Source organism: Anomaloglossus baeobatrachus, chromosome 1 (assembly GCF_048569485.1).
Source record: "Anomaloglossus baeobatrachus isolate aAnoBae1 chromosome 1, aAnoBae1.hap1, whole genome shotgun sequence".
NCBI classification, from domain to species: Eukaryota; Metazoa; Chordata; class Amphibia; order Anura; family Aromobatidae; genus Anomaloglossus; species Anomaloglossus baeobatrachus.
Window position 1 is genome coordinate 674,190,755 of NC_134353.1, and position 24,894 is coordinate 674,215,648.

A 24,894-nucleotide genomic window follows, 5' to 3' on the forward strand; every position below is an offset into this window, starting at 1 on the left:
TAAAATCTCAAATATTTTGTTAATTCAAAGAATTAATAAGTATATCCAAACGTTCATATTTCATATAGATTATTATAAGCAAGGATTGCAGTTCAGCCTGCCCTGATCAAAATATACCAAGCTACACAAACTGTATTAAATGTTCATAAAAAATAGCCCAATCTCATAGTTAGTTATAGGCAGAAATATTCCCCTACAATATAATTTATATACACTGATTAAATTACCTAATAATATTTCTTATTGAGCGTTGAGACATGACACAGTATTTTCTTCTATTAATATTTGGGTCAATACAAAAAAACTATTTGTATCCTATCACGCTGATTCAACATAGTAAAAACTAGAGAAAACTGTCTGGATGACAAAGAAGCTCAAAAATAGGGTCTTAGCCGAGTAGAAAACCTGAGAATAACTCAGGTATTGCTCGGCTTGATGGGTTGTGAGAGTCACAATCACTTATGAGGGCATAATATCATGGCTGTTATTGCAGCCCCACATCTAAATCCAAGTAAAGGCATTGTAGAAAGGGTTAATGCCGTGCAAGAAGAGAAAATTCATGAAATCTTGAAAGTGATTTAATGTGTGACGCGTTTCGAAGATTCCATCTCCTTCTTCAGATACAATCCCATCCATGATGCGATTGTCGCTAAAGGAGATGCAACCTCCGAAACGTGTTGCATATTAAATCACTTTTAAGTTTTCCTGGATTGTCTATTCTTGCTCAGCAAGGCAACATTAAACCTTTCTACAACTCCTTTACTTGGATCATAGTAAAAACAGAATATTAGGATTTAACTGTTTATAAGCAGATTTCACAATTCTGGAGAAACCGGTGTGTGTATATATATATATATATATATATATATATATATATTCCATGGCGCTTTACAAGTGAAAGAGGGTATACGTACAACAATCATTAACAGTACAAAACAGACTGGTATAGGAGGAGAGAGGACCCTGCCCGCGAGGGCTCACAGTCTACAGGGAATGGGTGATGGTACATTAGGTGAGGACAGAGCTGGTTACACAGTAATGTACTGGACTGAGAGCTATTGTAGGTTGTAGGCTTGTTGGCAGAGGTGGGTATTGAGGTTCTTCTTGAAGCTATATATATATATATATATATATATATATACACTATATATACACACAGATACATATATATATATATATATATATATATGCACACACATATATATATTTATTTATATTTATTCATAGCACTTAAATCTGTTTTTTTCCCAAAGACTGTTTATTTCATATTATCTGGCGGCAGGAGGAGAAAGTATAAATTTGCAGGGTAGATGCGGAGCATTATGAAATGTTGCAATGTACGGTATGTCAGACGCGCACGCATAATATTGAATCAATCTTGCTCCATGTGTGGCGGCCTTAAACCCGTCCAATGAGGAGTTTATAGGTGCTATAGGCAAAGGATAAGCAATAAAACCTGTTAATGTGTGAAATGATTCATGTGAAAGGTTGTTAGTAAATGTAGCATGAAAGACAGCTCAACTGCCTAGAGCTGCTCTTGCAAAAAAAATTTCCTTCTTGACTCTCCTAGTCACTCAGAATTATTTCTGTGCGTGATCATCTCACATGACAAGGCACTAAATAGCTGGAACCGCTCTTCAAATACCTGTCAGGAAGAGATGCCGATACAGAATTCAGCGTACTAAAGCAGGCTCATTCATTGGCGTAACTATACAGGGTGCAGGGATTGCAGTTGTACCCTGGCCGTGGAGCCTATGGTGGCCAAAAGGTTCTTTTGTCCCATACGAGAAGACCAAAACCATCATAATTGTGGGCACTGGTGGAGATTTTGCATTGAGGTCCACAAATATCAGGTTATGCCATTGGGTTCATTGCTAATTTGTTTTGCCAGTCCGTATGGATCGCAGGAGCCTCTGTGATGGTCACTAGGCAAAATTCCAACAACTTGGAAGGGCTTTGTTGTGCAGAGTAGCCATACAACTATGCTGAGTATTATTTATAATGTCATACAGCGCTTGCTGTGATTTCACATAATTTTTGTTTTTGCATTTACATTTTTTTTCCTCTCCCTTTTTAAAGGGAATTTGTCACAAGGTTTTTCCCACCTAATCTGAAAGCAGCATAATGTAGGGGCAGAGATCCTAATTCCAGCAATGCGTCACTTACTGGGCTCTTTAGTGTAGTTTTTATAAAATCACGATTTAATCAGCAGTAGATTATCAATAGAGGACTACTTGGCCTGCTGCAGGTAATCCAGCATACTCATGAGTTCTGTATAACTGCTAGATCTGCAGCAGAAAAAACATGGATTTTATCAAAATGACAGCAAACAGCTCAATAAGTGATACATTGCTGGAATCAGGGTCTCTGTATCTACATTATGCTGCTCTCAGATTGGGCTGCAAAAACCTGGTGACGGATTCCCTTTAAAAAGCCAGAACTTTTTATTTTTTTTTATTTTGCATTGACATGGATATATGAAGACTTCTTTCAAGGACAAGATGTATTTTTGAATTTTACCATACATAGTATATATAAATGAAAGGAAAATGGTAAAAAAAAGTTCACGTGTAGTGAAATGGTGAAAAAAACCTTAATTCCGCCTTTAATTTCTGCCTTTTATTTTTATAGTGTTCATTATACAATAAAAATGACCTAGAAATATGATTGTCTACGTCACTAGGATTACACAGATATCAATTGTGTTATTGCTATTTTATTGTCTAAGAAAATCCACAATTTTGTAAAAAGAAAAAAGTTTGCATAGTGAGATGATGTATTTTTTTTAAGGAACATTGCCTAATATATACATCTCCCTATAATATCTATGATAAAAGTACCCCATAGCTTGTTACCCATTTCTCTACTGTCACTGTATATACTATATTGCCGTTTGATAGCTAGAACAAGTATTAATTGGAAAGTCACTAAAGTTCATGGTATATTAGGAAATGCCATTTTCCGTGGAATGCTCTATGGACACAATAAGGGTAAGTTCACACAGTGCGTTTTTCGCGGCGTTTTTGCGCGTTTTTGTACAGTACAGACCAAAAGTTTGGACACACCTTCTCATTTGTAGAACAACTGTTTACAGGAGACTTTGTGCAGCAGGCCTTCATGGTAAAATAGCTGTTAGGAAACCACTGCTAATGACAGGCAACAAGCAGAAGAGTTTTTTATTAAACCTACATTAGACCTGCATCGTAATATATATATATATATATATATATATATATATAAAAATATATATATATATATATATATATATGTATATATATATATATCAGAAAGACACAAATAAATCCAAAAAATTACAAATTTATTAATATAATACTGGCAAACATCATAAGTTCATCACATGATCAGAGATGGATATCAAAAGACACAGTTAAAAGTTTGTACCCCTTAAAAATACAGAAAAAATCCTGGAGCAGTGTGGTAAATAGGTTAGTGCATACGAGTGGTCAGGAGGAGTATATTATATAATCAATTGGATATACCAAGCATAGTATTACAAATTGACAGTCCGGCAAGGGCAAGGCAGGCTGTAATTTCCAATTTTAAAGTGAATGTGCCATGAAATTACAATACACAGAGGAAACAATACAAGTGTCACATATATAGACACAAGGTTCTGTGTCAAATTGTTTAAATAGGAATTCCCCATATGTAAATTGCCCGCATTCAGGTCAGTATAACCCCATTAGACATCATACAGTCCTGCCAAGCAGGGAAAAGAGGGGGAAAAAAACAGAAGCATTAAGGTACCGTCACACTAAGCAACATCGCTAGCAACATCGCTTCTGAGGCACGACTTTTGTGATGTAGCAGCGATGTTGCTAGTGATGTTGCTGTGTGTGACATCCAGAAACAACCTGGCCCCTGCTGTGAGGTCGCTGGTTGTTGCTGAATGTCCTGGACCATTTTTTAGCTGTTGCTCTCCCGCTGTGAAGCACACATCGCTGTGTGTGACAGCGAGAGAGCAACAACTAAATGTGCAGGCAGCAGGTGCCGGCTTTTGCGGATGCTGGTAACCAATGTAAATATCGGGTAACCAAGAAACCCTTTCCTTGGTTACCCGATATTTACCTTCGTTACCACCGTCCGCCGCTCTCACGCTGTCAGTGCCGGCTCCCTGCTGCCTGCACACATAGCGAGACTACACATTGGGTAATTAACCCGATGTATACTCTGGCTAGGAGTGCAGGGAGCCAGTGTTAAGCGGTGTGCGCTGGTAACCAAGGTATATATCGGGTTGGTTACCCGATATTTACCTTAGTTACCAAGCGCAGCATCGCTTCCACGTGTCGCTGCTGGCTGGGGACTGGTCACTGGTTGCTGGTGAGATCTGCCTGTGTGACAGCTCACCAGCATCCCGTGTAGCGACGCTCCAGCGATCCCTGCCAGGTCAGGTTGCTGGTGGGATCGCTGGAGCGTCGCTTAGTGTTACGGTACCTTTAGACTACCTGAAGGCAGTTTGACAATTTCAGAGACCACTACCTAGAGAACCACACTGCTCAGCACCTCTAGCAGCAGACACATCTCTAGAATAACTGTTAAAAGGAGACTTTGTGCAGCAGGCCTTTATGGTAAAACAGCTGCTAGGAAACCACTGCTAAGGACAGGCAACAATCAGAAGAGACATGTTTGGGCTAAAGAACACAAGGATTGGACATTAGACCAATGGAAATCTGTGCTTTGGTCTGATGAGTCCAAATTTGAGATCTTTCGATCCAGCCACCATGTCTTTTTAGAAAGGGTGAACGGATGGACTCTACATGGCTGGTTCCCACCGTGAAGCATGGAGGAGAAGGTCTGATGGTGTGGGGGTGCTTTGCTCGTGACACTGTTGGGGATTTATTCAAAATTGAAGGCATACAGAACCAGCATACCTACCACAGCATCTTGCAGCGTTATGCTATTCCATCCAATTTGCGTTTAGTTGGACCATCATTTAATTTTCAACAGGACAATGACCCCAAACACACCTCCAGGCTGTGTAAGGGCTATTTTACTAAGAAGGAGAGTGATAGGGTGCTACGCCAGATGACCTGGCCTCCACAGTCACCAGACCTGAACCCAATCGAGATGGTTTGGGGTGAGCTTGACCACAGAGTGAAGGCAAAAGGGCCAACAAGTGCTAAGCACTCTGGCAACTCCTTCAAGACTGTTGGAAGACCATTTCCGGTGACTACCTCTTGAAGGTCATCAAGAGAATGCCAAGAGTGTGCAAAGCAGTAATCAAAGCAAAAGGTGGCTACTTTGAAGAACCTAGAACATAAGACATAATTTCAGTTGTTTCACGCTTTATTAAGTATTTCATTCCACATGTTTTAATTCATAGTTTTGATGCCTTCAATGTGAATCTTCGATTTTCAGAGTCCCGAAAAGAAATAAAACTCTTTGAAGGAGAAGGTGTGTCCAAACTTTTGGTCTGTACTGTATATAGATATATAATATACTGTATACATATATATATATATATATATATATATATATATATATATATATATATATATATTCATATCTCTCTCTCTCTCTATGTGTATATATATATATATATATATATATATATATATACAGTCATATGAAAAATTTTGGGCACCCCTATTAATGTTAACCTTTTTTCTTTCTAACAATTTGGGTTTTTGCAACAGCTATTTCAGTTTCATATATCTAATAACTGATGGACTGAGTAATATTTCTGGATTGAAATGAGATTTATTGTACTAACAGAAAATGTGCAATCCGCATTTAAACAAAATTTGACCAGTGCAAAAGTATGGGCACCTCAACATAAAAGTGACATTAATATTTTGTAGATCCTCATTTTGCAAAAATAACAGCCTCTAGTCACTTCCTGTAGCTTTTAATGAGTTCCTGGATCCTGGATGTAGGTATATTTGACCATTCCTGTTTACAAAACAATTCCAGTTCAGTTAAGTTTGATGGTCGCCGAGCATGGACAGCCCGCTTCAAATCATCCCACAGATGTTCAATGATATTCAGGTCTGGGGACTGGGATGGCCATTCTAGAACATTGTAATTGCTCCTCTGCATGAATGCCTGAGTAGATTTGGAGCGGTGTTTTGGATCATTGTCTTGCTGAAATATCCATCCCCTGCGTAACTTCAACTTTGTCACTGATTCTTGCACATTATTGTCAAGAATCTGCTGATACTGAGTTGATTCCATGCGACCCTCAACTTTAACAAGATTCCCGGTGCCGGCATTGGCCACACAGCCCCGAAGCATGATGGAACCTCCACCAAATTTTACTGTGAGTAGCAAGTGCTTTTCTTGGAATGCTGTGTTTTTTTGCCTCCATGCATAACGCCTTTTTGTATGACCAAACAACTCAATCTTTGTTTCATCAGTCCACAGGACCTTCTTCCAAAATGTAACTGACTTGTCTAAATGTGCTTTTGCATACCTCAGGCGACTCTTTTTGTGGCGTGCTTGCAGAAATGGCTTCTTTTGCATCACTCTCCCATACAGCTTCTCCTTGTGCAACGTGCGCTGTATTGTTGACCGATGCACATTGACACCATCTGCAGCAAGATGATGCTGCAGGTCTTTGGAGGTGGTCTGTGGATTGTCCTTGACTGTTCTCACCATTCTTCTTCTCTGCCTTTCTGATATTTTTCTTGGCCTGCCACTTCTGGGCTTAACAAGAACTGTACCTGTGTTCTTCCATTTCCTTACTATGTTCCTCACAGTGAAAACTGACAGTTTAAATCTCTGAGACAAATTTTTGTATCTTTCCCCTGAACAACTATGTTGAATAATCTTTGTTTTCAGATCATTTGAGAGTTGTTTTGAGGAGCCCATGATGCCACTCTTCATAGGAGATTAAAATAGGAGAACAACTTGCAAGTGGCCACCTTAAATACCTTTTCTCATGATTGGATACACCTGCCTATGAAGTTCAAAGCTCATTGAGGCTACAAAACCAATTTAGTGCTTCAGTAAGTCAGTAAAAAGTAGTTAGGAGTGTTCAAATCAAGAAATTGATAAGGGTGTCCATACTTTTGTACCAGTCAAATTTTGTTTAAATGCGGATTGCACATTTTCTGTTAGTACAATAAACCTCATTTTAATACAGAAATATTACTCAGTCCATCAGTTATTAGATATATGAAACTGAAATAGCTGTTGCAAAAACCCAAATTGTTATAAAGAAAAAAGGTTAACATTAATAAGGGTGCCCAAACCTTTTCATTATATATATATATATATATATATATATATATATACACCGTGTGTGTGTGTGTGTGTGTGTATATATATATATATATATATATATATATAGATATATTAAATTAAAGAAAAAACTAGAGGCAAAACAAAAAACTTGGCTTAAACAATAGGTCACTTTGTGGTGATAGCTTCCCCTTCCCTTTAAAATTCTAATGTATGCCACATACTGTATGTCTATATTGGTCTTCATATACAGAACCTGAGACTGATGGTATTTTATTGTATATGCATAGCTGATCCATACTGTGGTATGTTCTTTCTGGTGAGAAAAAATATATTCCATTCTATTATTTTTACATGTATTCCATTTTTTTTTACATTTTTCCCAAGAAATTGGATCACATATCTGATCCAAGCAGTGTGACTGTTGCACAATTTCATTCTAGTAAAATACAGCAAATGAAAATAAAGCCGATTCTGTCTTCATTTTGCTATCTCGATGACTTCAACGTGATAAAATACCAATTGTTGATGGAAAGCAATCTTGTCTGCCCAGCACCTGCTGCTTATCAGAATCGCATGGCTTCTTAAGTTCTTCCCATCAGTAACACAATGTGGTTGCCCTTAACCTGCGACCTACACTGATAAAGGTAGTTGTGGTGTCGTGAATATCTTGTCTGTTCCTTTCTTCTCTGCATTATCTCAGTCTAGTGTCTTATTTGCTCGGTTCTGCTGTTTTCCTGTACTTATGGTGACTTGGGTCTTGTTATACAAATAGATCATCTTTTTATAACAAGCAGCAATTGACAATATAGGACATCGTTGGCTTTTTCCGGAGTAGTTGTTTCAACTTTGTTGCTTTCATTTCCTATACTATGCGGTTTCAATAACCTGTGGTATATGTCAAGTGAATCCCATTCTCTTTTCTACTTACATTTTTTGTGACTAAACTTTAAAAGAGTTGCTTCATAAACATCTTACATCCCCTCCCTATACGATGAGTAATACATATAGTAACACCGAGGGGTCTGACCACTGAAAGTCCTGCTGCTCTCAAGAATAGGGGTCCCAAAAGTCCAATTTGAAATTTAACACTTAAAAACACTACATTCACATAGAAGACGTTGGGCCCTCGCTTGAGCCCTTCCTTGGGGGTCTTAGCTTGTAGTCAGATATCATACATATGTCATCTATCCTGTAAATGAGTGATAAATCTTTACAAATTGACCCTTTTTAAGGTACAATATAATCAGACAATTGCTACCAATTACTATTTATTCTAATTACTACTGTCTGGAGATGAGTGAACCTGAGGTTCGTGGTTCGGGTTCGAAGTTCAAGTGAGTTACAAGTGCAAACCACTCATTCGAGCAGCGCTGTGCTTGGGTATGAGTGATGCTCAGCACTGTACGAGCCGCGCGCAGTTTTTGAATGGCTCACATTTGGGGTAAAATCAGCGTGATGAAATGTATTGTGCACACACAAACAAAATGTATTTTTATTTAAAAAAAACTCTGCCCATCCTCCCCTGGAAGTGTTCTGCTTATGGCTGGCAGCATGTGGGTGGTGAAACAAACTGTCCAATTACTGACTTCCATGGAGGCTCCATTCAAGTTAGGGTCACAAACTAAATCTTATCTAAAGCCTGCTTTACATGTTGCAATTTCGCATACAATTTCGTATGCGATTTGCAACGCCCCCATCGTATACGTGGCACGTTCAATTTGTTGAACGTGCCGCACATACGAGTAACCCCCGTCACACGTACTTACCCATCCATACGACCTCGCTGTGGGCGGCGAACGTCCACTTCCTGGAGTGGGAGGGACGTTCGGCGTCACAGCGACGTCACACGGCAGCCGGCCAATAGAAGTGGAGGGGCGGAGCTAAGCAGGACATAAACATCCCGCCCACCTCCTTCCTTCCGCATTGTGGGCCGGGAGCCGCAGGACGTAGGTAAGATCTGTTCATCGTTCCCGGGGTGTCACACACTGCGATGTGTGCTACCCCGTGTACGATGAACAATCTGACGTGCAATTCTAGAGACAGGTACGATGTGTATGCGATGAACTTTTTAACGTTCAATCGCAATCGCACGTACCTGTCACACACTGCAATGTACTTACAATGCCGGATGTGCGTCACTTACGACGTGACTCCGCCGACACATTGTAAGATACATTGCAGCGTGTAAAGCGGGCTTAAGATTCGAAAGTATTTGGCGATCCGAACCTCCAAGTTTTCTCTCATCTTTACTACTGACCAATCCGTTGAAGCTACTGTCTCTTTCCATTGTTTATCTAATGAAAGGGTAATCAACAGTCAGGAGCATGTGACCAGCACAATTTTGTCCACTGTCATCTATTTCCCCCACCCTGATGCTTTGCACCCCAGCATGTAATATTAGCTACCCAGAAAACAGTGTCCAAGCAGGCTTAATAAAGTTGCAGTTTTTTTTGGCTGAAGTTGGCCATGTATGAGAGTTGACAAATATTTCTCTTCACCCCCCTACAACATAGTTAGGCCGAGTGTTCTCTATGAGAGAGCTGCTGCCAGAACTTTGTCTCAACACTGGTTAAAAAGTTCAGTCATTGAAATCTAGCAGGCCAGATCCTTCTCTGCTCCAACATAATTCTTTGGCAAACAATTGAGATGCACATTAAATAGTCGTCTGATCCCACCGAGATAGGCAGGTTCCAAAGATCGTTATTGTCTATAAATTAGGGACCTTAGGGGTACTTCTCACATAGCGAGATCGCTAGCGAGATCGCTGCTGAGTCACGGTTTTTGTGACGCACCAGTGACCTCATTAGCGATCTCGCTGTGTGTGACACTGAGCAGCGATCTGGCCCCTGCTGTGAAATCGCTGCTCGTTACACACTGCTCTGGTTTATTTTTTGGACGTTGCTCTCTTGCTGTGAAGCACACATCGCTGTGTTTGACAGCGAGAGAGCAACGATCTGAATGTGCAGGGAGCAGGGAGCCGGCTTCTGGCAGCATGCGGTAAGCTGTAACCAAGGTAAATATCGGGTAACCAAGCGAAGTGCTTTGCTTGGTTACCCGATATTTACCTTGGTTACTAGCGTCCGCCACTCTCAGGCTGCCAGTGCCGGCTCCCTGCTTCCTGCACACGTAGCTGGAGTACACATCGGGTAAATAAGCAAAGCGGTTTGCTTATTAACCCGATGTGTACTCTGGCTACGAGTGCAGGGAGCCAGCGCTAAGCGGTTTGCGCTGGCAACCAAGGTAAATATCGGGTAACCAAGCACTTGGTTACCCGATATTTACCTAAGTTACCAAGCTCAGCATTGCTTCCACACGTCGCTGGGGGCTGGTCATTAGTCGCTGGTGAGATCTGCCTGATTGACAGCTCCCCAACGACCATGTAGCAACGCACCAGCGATCCTGACCAGGTCAGATCGCTGGTGGGATCGCTGGAGCGTTGCTAAAGTGTGACGGTACCCTTAGCTTGTTTTTAGTTTGCACATTGTTTACACAATGTAGAATGCAATCTTATGTTGCTATCGTTTATCATGACTTTTATATTATTTTTTCTTTATGAAAATAAGTCTGACATATAAATTCCGGATATTTTATATTGTACAGAATATTGATATGTCCTTAGAAGCTAATAAAAGATGAAGAAAAAAATCTGTGCCTGAGGGAAGTCATTTGTTGGACTTAAAAGAAAAAAAAAACCATACATTTTTAAAACTTTTTTTATTATATTGAATCAGTTTCATGACAAATTTTATAACTGTAGTAATGTACTAGATACACATCTGATGATCAGATAATAAAATAAAGTATTTTCCCTGCCTTTCCAGGTTTTTATTTGTTTAATAGGATTTGCACATACAGTTATGGCAAAAAGCATTGGCACCGTTGAAATTGTTCCAGAAAATGATGTGTTTTTCCCAGAAAATGTTTGCAATTACACAAATTTTTGTTATACACTTGTTTATTTTCTTTGTGTGTATAGGAGCAACACACAAAACACCCCCAAAAAATTAAATTGGACATAATTTCACACAAAACCTTAAAAATCGGTCAGACAAAATTGTAGGCACCCTCAACTTAATATTTGGTTGCACAACCTTTGCAATAAATAACTACAATCAATCGTTTCCTATAACCATGAACAAGCTTCTTACACCTCTCACCTGGAATTATGGACCACTCTTCTTTTGCATACTGCTCCACGTCTCTCCTAATTGAAGGCGTCTTCTCTCAACAGCACTTTTAAGATCTCTGCACAGGTTTTGAATGGGATGTAGAAGTTCACTTCAGAACTCTCCAGCTCTTTATTTTTCCCATACAATTCTGGATTCTTCTTAAAGTATGATTTGGGTCATTGTCATGCTGGAAGACCCGTGACCTAGGATGCAAACCCAGCTTTCTGACACTGGGCATTTCATTAATTCCCAAATCCTTTGGTAATCTTCACATTTCATAATACCTTGCACATAATGAAGGCACCCAGTGTCAGAGGCATAAATATAAACCCAAAGCATCTTTGAACCTCAACCATATTTGACTGTAGGCACTGTGTTCTTTTTTTGTAGGCCCCATTCCATTTTCAGTAAACAGTAGAGTGATGTGCTTTACCAAAAAGCTCTATCTTGGTCACAAGATGCTTTCCCAAGGATTTTGGCTTACTCATGTACATTTTTGCAAACTGTAGTCTAGCTTTTTTTCATCGGGTTACAGACTGTGACCGATAGCAGCTGCATGTATGGTGAGCATCCTGTCGGACTCACAGCACGACCCACGCTGACACCCGATCTGAGAGTGTGATTATAGGCAGCTGCTGTTGGAGCGTGCAGTGAGGTATAACAGGTTAAACAACCGCGATCTTTAGCAGCGCTGGACATCCATGATGGTCATTAATTAAATTAATGTACAGTGAGTTTATTTACGGATGGTCTCCTTAGTGCGGTGGTGGGAATGCCCAGCGGCACTTATATTCATGTTATTCTTGAGTAGAGATGAGCAAACTGGCCGTGGTTCGGCTCGAGTTCGGTTCGCCGAACGGAGGTCTCGTTCGAGTTCGGTTCGTCGAACGTTCGAGGAACCAAACTCGAACCTATAGGATGTAATGGGAGGCAATCACAAACACATAAAAATGCATGATAAATGTACACAAACAGTTAATAAACATTGCCATAACACTTACCGGTCCCCGCGATCCCTCCTGCACTCTGTCTCCTGCCGCTATTCCATCCGATGATCGCTGAATCCTCCCGGTGACCAGCACTGCCAGCAGTGATGCAGGACCTATCGTGACGTCAAAATAGACATGTGACCAGTCACGTGGCTATTATCTCATTTGCTACAGACTGGTTACATGACTATGGCGCGTCATGTAGGACCTGCGAGTGCATCTCTCCGGTACACGGTGCACATTTGTGTATCGCCGTGTACCGGCGACATGCTTTAGCACACTGTCGACTCCCCGTTCCGTTAGGGACCGGCTGACCCAGCCGGGCATTAACGGAGATCACCGTTGCCATAGCAACGCAGTTAGCGGTGACGTCACCGCTAACCGCGGCTTCGGGAGCACCGTTGCTATGGTAACGCGTCTGTCAGCGTTACCGCTGTTACCGCTGACAGCCATCAGCACTGATCACTCACGGAGGGAAGGCTGCACGCTGCTGTGATGCAGCAGTGATGGAGCAGAGCTGCATTTGTTGAACGAAAAAGACAGAAGACCATGGATCGTGGAGGGCTGACAGGGGGTAATAAAGATGGAGTCTCTAATGTGTCTGTGTATTTATTTCTATTAAAGTATTTTTTCTCTGTGTGGTGTCTTTTTTTAAACCCTTTATTGGAGATTCTTAATGGCTCTGGCTTAATACTAGCTAGTAAAACAAAGCTAGTATTAACTCATTATTACCCAACAAGCCACCCGGCTTCAGGGCTGTTGGAAGAGTTGGATACAGCGCCAGATGATGGCGCTTCTATGAAGGCGCCATTTTCTGGGGCGGCTGCGGACTGCAATTCGCAGCAGAGGCGCCCAGAAACCTTGGGCTAACCTGTGCTGCGGATTCCAATCCCCACCTGCCTAGTTGTACCTGGCTGGACACAAAAATGGGGCGAAGCCCACGTCATTTGTTTTTTAATTATTTCATGAAATAAGTGAAATAATTAAACAAAACGGGCTTCCCTATATTTTTGGTTTCCAGCCGGGTACAAATAGGCAACTGGGGGTTGGAGGCAGCCCGTGGCTGCCTGCTGTACCTGGCTAGCATACAAAAATATGGCGAAGCCCACGTCATTTTTTTGGTGGGCAAAAAACTTCTGCATGCAGTCCTGGATGGAGTATGCTGAGTAGAGTTGAGCGCGGTTCGCGGTTCGAGGTTCTCCAGTTCGGGGCTCGAGTGATTTTTGGGGCTGTTCGAGATCGAACTAGAACTCGAGCTTTTTGCAAAAGCTCGATAGTTCTAGATACGTTCGAGAACGGTTCTAGCAGCAAAAAGCAGGGCTTTTTACAGCTACAGTGTGCAGGAGCCAGCTGGCAGCCTGCCACAAGCTGGTAACCAAGATAAACATCGGGTATCCAAGCAAAGCGCTTTGGTTAGTAACCCGATGTTTATCTTAGTTACGTGCAGGAAGCCCACACTTCCCGCTCAGCTCGCTCCGCCCCCTCCTGCCCGCGGCATGTATACATACATATACACACACGCACACACACACACACTCTCACACATGCAACCCCCCCGCTCGGCTTACCTGCGGTGATGAAGTCCCGCCATCCCGACCTCAGCGCTGTCACTGTCCTCCATGGCCGCCGCTTGTCACATCACCTATCGCTTCCGACCCGAGACTGACACTGGCGGTGACGTCACGGACCTCTCGCGATACTTGATGTGAAGGCGCCGGTCATTGACCTCAGTGACAGGGGCTGTCAGTGTGCTGGAGATCAGCGCAGGTAATGTACCTCGCTGACAGCAGCACTTGTCATGCCCTGCAGTGACCTGGGCTGACCCATTGATGTTAGCTCAGGTCACTGCACTGCTCTCCCAGCCAATGGGGAACATCCTGCTCTTCATTGACTGGGACAGTGTGGATCGTTATGGCAACCCCTTGGATTACACCAGACCTGGATTTGTTTTTCTTTCTAATAAATTGGTTAAAGAGGGAATGTTTTGGGGAGTGTTTTTTCAAATAAAAATGTGTTTGTCGTCTATTTTTTTTTATTACTGACTGGGTTGGTGATGTCGGGTATCTGATAGACGCCTGACCTCACCAACCCCAGGGCTTGATGCCAGGTGACATTACAGATCTGGTATTAACCCCATATATTACCCCGTTTGCCACCGCACCAGGGCACGGGATGAGCTGGGGCGAAGCACCAGGATTGGCGCATCTAATGGATGCGCCACTTCTGGGGCGGCTGCGGCCTGCTATTTTTAGGCTTGGGAGAGTCCAATAACCATGGACCTCCCTAGTCTGAGAATATCAGGCCCCAGCTGTCTGCTTTACCTTGGCTGGTGATCCAATTTTGGGGGACCCCTACGTGTTTTTTTTTTTTTAAATTATTTATTTAATTTAAAATAACAGCGTGGGGTGCCCTCAGTTTTGGATTACCAGCCAAGGTGAGGTTGCCAGCTGTGGTCTGCAGGCTGCAGCCGTCTGCTTTACCCTAGCTGGCTACAAAACTAGGGGGAACCCTACGTCATTTTTTTTTTTCATTTTTTTGGTTAAATACAAAGCTAAGCACCCCTTAGTGCCACATGAAAGGTACGAAAGGGTGCTCCACTTTTTCTCCACTTTTTCTCCACTTTTTCTCCACTTTTTCTCCACTTTTTCTCCACTTTTTCTCCACTTTTTCTCCACTTTTTCTCCACTTTTTCTCCACTTATTCTCCACTTATTCTCCACTTATTCTCCACTTTTTCTCCACTTATTCTCCACTTATTCTCCACTTATTCTCCACTTATTCTCCACTTATTCTCCACTTATTCTCCACTTATTCTCCACTTTTTCTCCACTTTTTCTCCACTTTTTCTCCACTTATTCTCCACTTATTCTCCACTTTTTCTCCACTTTTTCTCCCCTTTTTCTCCACTTTTTCTCCACTTTTTTCTCCACTTTTTCTCCACTTTTTCTCCATTTATTCTCCACTTTTTCTCCACTTTTTCTCCATTTTTTTCTCCACTTTTTCTCCACTTTTTCTCCACTTTTTCTCCACTTTTTCTCCACTTTTTCTCCACTTTTTCTCCACTTTTTCTCCACTTTTTCTCCACTTTTTCTCCACTTTTTTCTCCACTTTTTCTCCACTTTTTCTCCATTTATTCTCCACTTTTTCTCCACTTTTTCTCCATTTTTTTCTCCACTTTTTCTCCACTTTTTCTCCACTTTTTCTCCACTTTTTCTCCACTTTTTCTCCACTTTTTCTCCACTTTTTCTCCATTTTTTTCTCCACTTTTTCTCCACTTATTCTCCACTTATTCTCCACTTTTTCTCCACTTTTTCTCCACTTTTTCTCCACTTTTTCACCGTTCTTTTTCTATGGTCGGTCTACCCATTAGCTCTGCCATGCATACTGTAGCTCTACACCTACTGCCCATGTTACTTTATGATTGACATCTCTTTCGTACCAGAGCTGTCTAAGTCTACTCTGACCCCATATTTGTCATTACTATATTGTCGTTGTACTGTATTATGACATTTGTATCATGTGTTTCATTTCTTGCTGTGTTGCAATTTTTTTGCTGCATGCCAATTGTACCTCTACATTGTTCGAGTTTATGTTATTGTTCTCTCACTCTTATGTGATACTGATTATTGTCATTTTTCATGATTACATGCAGATAAGTCCAATCTGACGAAGGCTCAGGCCGAAACGTCAATTGTAACTTGTTTTGGACAAAAACATATATGCTTATGAAAAAAAAAATGTTCTTAATACGGACCAATAAAGAGTGATTTTGCATTACTATCCATTGGGACTTACTGACTTAGTCTGGGAGATTTAGAGTGCCGAGGTTACTCACTAATTTTATCTATTATTACCTCTGAGCACCTATATACCAGTGAGCAGAGCTTCCTCTACAGTAGTTCTCCTAATTAGGCATGCCCTTACCTCATGAGCAGGGCATTGCAGCTTTGGTAGCAACCATTACGACATGGACTCTGCTGCTGTGGACCCGGGGAGAGTGAGTGCAGATTCATTGCACCCACACTCCTCACATGAAGGGTCCGCACTCCTAGAAAATGGGGGATACGTTCCCTGAGTGTCTCCCCCCCATATTCTAGACGGTCCAGAGTCGTCGTGGGACCCCTTTATTTTTTTTCTTACAATAAATTGGTGAAAGAGGAAATGTTTTGGGGACTGTTTTTTCAAATAAATTTCTTTTGTCGATTTTTTTTTTGTTAGTACTGACAGTTTATGATCTTGGGTATCTAATAGACGCCATGACATCACAAACTGCTGGGCTTGATCTCAGGTGACTTTACAGCTAGTATCAACCCGATTTATTACCCCGTTTGCCACTGCACCAGGGCACGGGATGAGCTGGGGTGAAGCGCCAGGATTGGCGCATCTAGTGGATGCGCCACGTCTGGGGTGCCTGCGGCCTGCTATTTTTAGGCTGTGAAGGCCCAATAACTATGGACCTTCCCACCCTGAGAATACCAGACCACAGCTGTCCGCTTTACCTTGGCTGGTGATCCAATTTGGAGGGGACCCTACTTTTTTTGTGTAATTATTAATATTTATAAAATAATTATAAAAAAGAGCCTGAGGGGACCTCCACATTGGATCCCCAACCACGGTAAAGCTGCCAGCTGTGGTTTTCAGGCTACAGCCATCTGCTTTACCCTAGCTGGCTATCAAAAATGGGGGGACCCAACGTCATTTTTTTTTTTTAACTATTTTTTAAATAGAAAAAATTAATGGGCTTCCCTGTATTTTGATTGCCAACCAAGGTAACGGCAGGCAGATGGGGGTGGCAACCCATAGCTGTCTGCTTTATCTGCGCTGAGAATCAAAAATACCGCGGAGCGCTACGTCATTTTTTTAAAGATTTATTTTTACAGCACTGTGATGTCCAGCAATCAAAATACAGGGAAGCCCATTTTATTTTTAGTTATTTATATAAATAATTAAAAAAAATAAATATGGGCTCCCGCTGCATTTTTTGTATTGCTAGCTAAGGGTAATCCAAGCAGCTACTGGCTGCTAACCCCCACTGCTTGGTGTTACCTTCACTGGCAATGGAAAATCCAGGGAAGCATTTTTTATTTTTTTTGCCAAAAAACTACAAAAAAAGGACGTGAGCTTCGCCATATTTTTGTATGCTAGCCAGGTATAGCAGGCAGGTGCTGGAAGAGTTGGATACAGCGCCAGAATATGGCGCTTCTATGAAAGTGCCATTTTCTGAGGCGGCTGCAGACTGCAATTCGCAGCAGTGGGGCCCAGAAAGCTCAGGCCAACCTGTGCTGCGGATTCCAATCCCCAGCTGCCTACTTGTACCTGGCTGGACACAAAAATGGGGCGAAGCCTACGTCATTTGTTTTCTAATTATTTCCTGAAATTCATGAAATAATAAAAAAAGGGCTTCCCTTTATTTTTGGTTCCCAGCCGGGTACAAATAGGCAACTGGGGGTTGGGGGCAGCCGTACCTGCCTGCTGTACCTGGCTAGCATACAAAAATATGGCGAAGCCCACATGATTTTTTCAGGGGCAAAAAACTTCTGCATACAGTCCTGGATGGAGTATGCTGAGCCTTGTAGTTCTGCAGCTGCAGTCTGTCTGTATGGAGAAGAGCAGACAGAAGCTGCAGAACTACAAGGCTCAGCATACTCCATCCAGGACTGTATGCAGAATTTTTTTGCCCACCAAAAAAATGACGTGGGCTTCGCCATATTTTTGTATGCTAGCCAGGTACAGCTGGCAGCCACGGGCTGCCTCCAACCCCCAGTTGCCTATTTGTACCCGGCTGGGAACCAAAAATATAGGGAAGCCCGTTTTTTTTAATTATTTCACTTATTTCATGAAATAATTAAAAAACAAAAGATGTGGGCTTCGCCCTATTTTTGTGTCCAGCCGGGTACAACTAGGCAGCTGGGGATTGGAATCCGCAGCACAGGTTAGCCCGAGGTTTGTGGGCGCCTCTGCTGCGGATTTCAATCCGCAGCCGTCCCAGAAAATGGCGCTCTCATAGAAGCGCCATCATCTGGCGCTGTATCCAACTCTTCCAACAGCCCTGGAGCCGGGTGGCTTGTTGGGTAATCATGAGTTAATACTGGCTTTGTTTTACCAGCCAGTATTAAGCCAGAGATTCTTAATGTCAGGCACGTTTGACCCGGCCATTAAGAATCTCCAATAAAGGGTTAAAAAAAAGACACCACACAGAGAAAAAATACTTTAATAGAAATAAATACACAGACACATTAGAGACTCCATCTTTATTACCCCCTGTCAGCCCTCCACAATCCTGCTCTTCTGTCTTCTTTCTTTCTAGTGTAGTAGTAGTGACGATTGTAGTGAGGATGAGATTCACCAGCTCATCACTTGGGGCTGGGGAACCTCCATCCTCACTACAATCATCACTAGTGTAGTAGTAGTGACGATTGTAGTGAGGAAGGATGAGATTCACCAGCTCATCACTTGGGGCTGTGGAACCTCCATCCTCACTACAATCATCACTAGTGTAGTAGTAGTGATGATTGTAGTGAGGATGAGGTTCACCAGCTCATCACTTGGGGCTGGGGAACCTCCATCCTCACTACAATCATCACTAGTGTAGTAGTAGTGACGATTGTAGTGAGGATGAGATTCACCAGCTCATCACTTGGGGCTGGGGAACCTCCATCCTCACTACAATCATCACTAGTGTAGTAGTAGTGACGATTGTAGTGAGGAAGGATGAGGTTCACCAGCTCATCACTTGGGGCTGGGGAACCTCATCCTCACTACAATCATCACTACAATCGGGAAGCAGCGTGCAGCCTTCACTCCGTGAGTGATCAGTGCTGGCTGCTAGCGGTAACACTGACAGACGCGTTACCATAGCAACGGTGCTCTCGGAGCCACGGTTAGCGGTGACGTCACCGCTAACTGCGTTGCTATGGCAACGGCGATCTCCGTTAATGACCGGCTGTGTCAGCCGGTCCCTAACGGAACGGGGAGTCGACCGTGTGCTAGAGCATGTCGCCGGTACACGGCGATACACATATGTGCACCGTGTACCGGAGAGATGCACTCGCAGGTCCTACATGACGTGTCATAGTCATGTGACCAGTCTGTAGCCAATGAGATAATAGCCACGTGACTGGTCACATGGCTATTTTGACGTCACGATAGGTCCTGCATCTCTGCTGGCAGTGCAGGTCACCGGGAGGATTCAGCGATCATCGGATGGAATAGCGGCAGGAGACAGAGTGCAGAAGGGATCGCGAGGACCGGTAAGTGTTATGGCAATGTTTATTAACTCTTTGTGTACATTTATAATGCATTTTTATGTGTTTGTGATTGCCTCCCATTCTAGCCTATACGTTCGAGTTCGGTTCGTCGAACGTTCGACGAGCCGAACTCGAACGGGACCCCCGTTCGGCGAACCGGCCTCGAGCCGAACCGGGACCACTTCGCTCATCTCTAATGCTGAGCCTTGTAGTTCTGCAGCTGCTGTCTGCTCTTCTCCATACAGACAGACAGCAGCTGCAGAACTACAAGGCTCAGCATACTCCATCCAGGACTGTATGCAGAAGTTTTTTGCCCCCTGAAAAAATTATGTGGGCTTCGCCATATTTTTGTATGCTAGCCAGGTACAGCAGGCAGTTACGGCTGCCCCCAACCCCCAGTTGCCTATTTGTACCCGGCTGGAAACCAAAAATAAAGGGAAGCCCTTTTTTATTATTTCATGAATTTCATGAAATAATTAGAAAACAAATGACGTAGGCTTCGCCCCATTTTTGTGTCCAGCCAGGTACAACTAGACAGCTGGGGATTGGAATCCGCAGCACAGGTTGGCCTGAGCTTTCTGGGCCCCACTGCTGCGAATTGCAGTCTGCAGCCGCCTCAGAAAATGGCACTTTCATAGAAGCGCCATCTTCTGGCGCTGTATCCAACTCTTCCAGCACCTGCCTGCTATACCTGGCTAGCATACAAAAATATGGCGAAGCTCACGTCCTTTTTTTGTAGTTTTTTGGCAAAAAAAATAAAAAATGCTTCCCTGGATTTTCCATTGCCAGTGAATGTAACACCAAGCAGTGGGGGTTAGCAGCCAACAGCTGTGGTCTGGTATTCTCAGGGTGGGAAGGGCCATAGTTATTGGGCCTTCACAGCCTAAAAATAGCAGGCCGCAGGCACCCCAGACGTGGCGCATCCACTAGATGCGCCAATCCTGGCGCTTCACCCCAGCTCATCCCGTGCCCTGGTGCATTGGCAAACGGGGTAATAAATCGGGTTGATACAAGCTGTCAAGTCACCTGAGATCAAGCCCAGCAGTTTGTGATGTCATGGTGTCTATTAGATACCCAACATCATAAACTGTCAGTACTAACAAAAAAAATAATCGACTAAAGAAATTTATTTGAAAAAACAGTCCCCAAAACATTTCCTCTTTCACCAATTTATTGTAAGAAAAAAAATAAAGGGGTCCCACGACGACTCTGGACCATCTAGAATATGGGGGGAGTCACTCAGGGAACGTATCCCCCATTTTCTAGGAGTGCGGACCCTTCATGTGAGGAGTGTGGGTGCAATGAATCTGAACTCACTCTCCCCGGGTCCACAGCAGCAGAGTCCATGTCGTAATGGTTGCTACCAAAGCTGCAATGCCCTGCTCATGAGGTAAGGGCATGCCTCATCAGGAGAACTATTCTACATTTCCAAATATTGGTATTTGCTGATATTATTGCTATTCCACCTACTATATATTGGGGATAGGATCTTGGAGATGGAATACCCCTTTAACCCCTTAACGACCTTGGACGTACTGAGTACGTCATGGTCACATGGTGCTAAACGACCCATGACGTACTCAGTACGTCCTGGCGAAATCGCGGTCCCGGAGCCCCGGGGAGTGAAATTTGTTTACCTAAACGGTGGATTCGGGAAGTAGGGGACCTCTGCCTGACCTCAGGAGGGGTGGTGCTTCCTTCCCGAACCTACAGAGGCTGTGATTGGCTGACGAACGCCGCTCAGCCAATTACAGTCACTGTAATGTGTCAGCCATTGAAAATGGCTAACACATTGCAATCCAGCCATAATCAGTGCTGCTGTAGCACTGATGACTGGCTGGAGCTGGGTGAACTTTGTTTCACCCGCCCCCAGCTCTGATTGGAGAGACCGGCCTTGTGACCGATCTCTCCCAATCACTGTGGATCTTGTGCCGGTGACCTGTATGTGACCGCTACCCTCAGCTTCACTCCGTCCGTGAAAGCTGATGAGAGCGGTCGCTGCAGGTGCCCATCGGTAAGTTATAGCACCCCCCCCGATCCACCGCTGCTCCCCGCCGATCCACCGCTGCTCCCCGCCGAGATCCCCCGCCGAGATCCCCCGCCGCTCCCCGCCGAGATCCACCGCCGCTCCCCGCCGAGATCCACCGCCGCTCCCCGCCGAGATCCACCGCCGCTCCCCGCCGAGATCCACCGCCGCTCCCCGCCGAGATCCACCGCCGCTCCCCGCCGAGATCCACCGCCGCTCCACGCCGAGATCCACCGCCGCTCCCCGCCGAGATCCACCGCCCGCTCCCCGCCGAGATCCACCGCCGCTCCCCGCCGAGATCCACCGCTGCTCCACGCCGAGATCCACCGCCGCTTCCACGCCGAGATCCACCGCCGCTCCCCCGCCGAGATCCACCGCCGCTCCCCGCCGAGATCCACCGCCGCTCCCCGCCGAGATCCACCGCCGCTCCCCGCCGAGATCCACCGCTGCTGTCCCTGCCCGCCACGCCGCTGTTCCCGCCGCTGTCCCTGCCCGCCGATCCACCGCTGCTGCCCGCCACGCCGCTGTCCCTGGCCGCCACGCCGCTTTACACGCCGCTGTCCCTGCCGCCACCGTCCCCTTTCAGTCGCACCCACCTTTCACCCGCCGCTGCACCCGATCGGCCGCCGCCTCCATCGGCTGCCACTGCACCTAATCGGCTGCCCCCCTCCATGTGCTGCCTCCCCTCCCCCCCCCCCTCCATGTGCTGCCTCCCCTCCCCCCCTCCATGTGCTGCCTCCCCCCTCCATGTGCTGCCTCCCCCCCTCCATGTGCTGCCTCCCCTCCCCCCCTCCATGTGCTGCCTCCCCCCATGTGCTGCCTCCCTCCATGTGCTGCCTCCCCCCCATGTGCTGCCTCCCCCCCATGTGCTGCCTCCCCCCCCATGTTCTGCCTCCCCCCCCATGTGCTGCCTCCCCCCCATGTGCTGCCTCCCCCCCATGTGCTGCCTCCCCCCCCATGTGCTGCCTCCCCCCATGTGCTGCCTCCCCCCCATGTGCTGCCTCCCCCCATGTGCTGCCTCCCCCCATGTGCTGCCTCCCTCCATGTGCTGCCTCCCTCCATGTGCTGCCTCCCTCCATGTGCTGCCTTCCTCCATGTGCTGCCTCCCTCCATGTGCTGCCTCCCCCCCATGTGCTGCCTCCCCCCCCATGTGCTGCCTCCCCCCTCCCTCCATGTGCTGCCTCCACTCCATGTGCTGCCTCCCCCCTCCCTGATCTGCTGCCTGCTCTCTCCCATCCTTTTCACCCTCCTTCATCTGCTGCCTCTTTTGTCTGCTGTGATCCTGCTGCCTAGATCCATCCTGTAAGGTAGCTATCCCCAATCTCACCTCCCACCCCCCCATCCTCCGCCGCTCCTCCATTCGCTGCGCCCTTTCCCATCCTCCATCCGCTGCGCCTTTTCTCATCTGCCGCTCCTCCATCCGCTGCGCCTTTTCTCATCTGCCGCTTCTCCATCCGCTGCGCCTTTTCTCATCTGCCGCTCCTCCATCCGCTGCGCCTTTTCTCATCTGCCGCTCCTCCATCCGCTGCGCCTTTTCTCATCTGCCGCTCCTCCATCCGCTGCGCCTTTTCTCATCTGCCGCTCCTCCATCCGCTGCGCCTTTTCTCATCTGCCGCTCCTCCATCCGCTGCGCCTTTTCTTATCTGCCGACTCCTCCATCCGCTGCGCCCTTTCTCATCTGCTGCCCCCTCCATCCGCTGCCGCGCCCTCTTGCATCGCATTATCCAGCGCAGTTGCTCGCTTCCAGACAGGAGCGGATGATGCGATGCAAGACTCGTGCATAATGGCAGGCACTCATTTTTTTTTTTTCTGACGGCCGTCTTTATTTCGCCAAACTAAATATTTTTTTGTATTTTCTCTTTCTTTCTAGATTTTCCTTGTTCATCAGAGACACAAACACACACATACACTAAATAAAGTATTTTTTTTCTCACACACACAAACACTAAATAAAGTTTTTGTACACACACCACACATACAATGTCCCGATCCCAGAGACGTTATTCAGATGAGGAGGCATATGCCTTTGTTGCCTCCGAGCCTGATAGCGAGGGAGATGACCCCACATTCCTCTGTTCCTCCCAAGCCGATTCCTCCTCCAGTGACGAAGGACCTCCGCGAAGACGTCGTAGGACGAGGTATCAGTCACGGCCCAGGGGAGAAGAGCCGGAGCCCAGGGGAGAAGAGCCGGAGCCCAGGGGAAAAGAACCGGAGCCCAGTGGAGAAGACTCGGGAGCAGAGCGTGAGTGAACCCCAGCCCAGCACTAGTGCTAGGGACCCCCAACCTAGCGCTAGTGACCGGGTATGGACCCCAGTCCCTGAAAACTTTGCACCACAGATTCCTGAGTTTCTTCCCCAACCAGGAATCCAGTTTGATGCTACAAACCTTGGAGCAATAGACTTTTTCAAAGTCTATTTCTCTGAAGAGTTTGTCAGTCTCATGGTGGTTCAAACGAATCTCAACGCCCAACGATTTTTGGCCCAAAATGCTAACTCAGCATTTTCTAGCTGGACCCCGACGGATTCAGTAGAAATGTTGAAGTATTGGGGTCTCACTCTTCACATGGGGGCTGGTGAAGAAGCCACAACTTCGCCAATATTGGAGTGTTAATATTTTATACAACACTCCAGTATTTGGCATGGTTATGACCCGTAAGCGTTTTGAGGCCATGCACAAATTTTTACATTTTAGGGACAATGCGGACAGTCTTCCCCGCGATGACCCGAATTTTGACAGACTGTTCAAAATTCGTTCCGGTCATCGAACACTTCAAAAGTAAGTTTGCTGAAGTGTATGTTCCCCAGAGGAAAATTTGTGTGGATGAATCCCTCATCCACTTCAAGGGGAGACTGAAGTTTCGCCAGTACCTGCCCAGTAAAAGGGCAAAGATACGGCATTAAACTCTATAAGTTGTGCGAGAGTACCTCAGGGTACACTCACAACTTTAGAGTTTACGAAGGGAAGGACACGCGGATTCCAACCCCCAGAATGCCCACCTACTCTGGGGGTGAGTGGGAAAATTGTGTGGGATTTGATCCACCCACTGCTTGATAAAGGTTATCACCTGTATGTTGATAATTTTTATACAAGCGTCCCACTCTTCCAATCCCTCTCTTCCAGAGGTACCGCAGCTTGCGGTACTGTCCGGAAAAATCAGAGGGGCCTCCCTGTGACGCTAATTGGGCAGCTGCTCCCAAGAGGTGAGAGTAGAGCCCAATGTAGCGACAACATGGTTGTTGTCAAGTTCAAGGACAGAA

General features: G+C 45.1%; 1 protein-coding gene across 1 annotated transcript in view; it reads left to right on the top strand.

Moving 5' to 3' along the window:
* MYO18B (myosin XVIIIB) overlaps positions 1 to 24,894 on the top strand; it is a 1,019,172-nt gene that overhangs the window by 195,581 nt on the left and 798,697 nt on the right. The gene's annotated exons all lie outside the window — the stretch shown is intronic.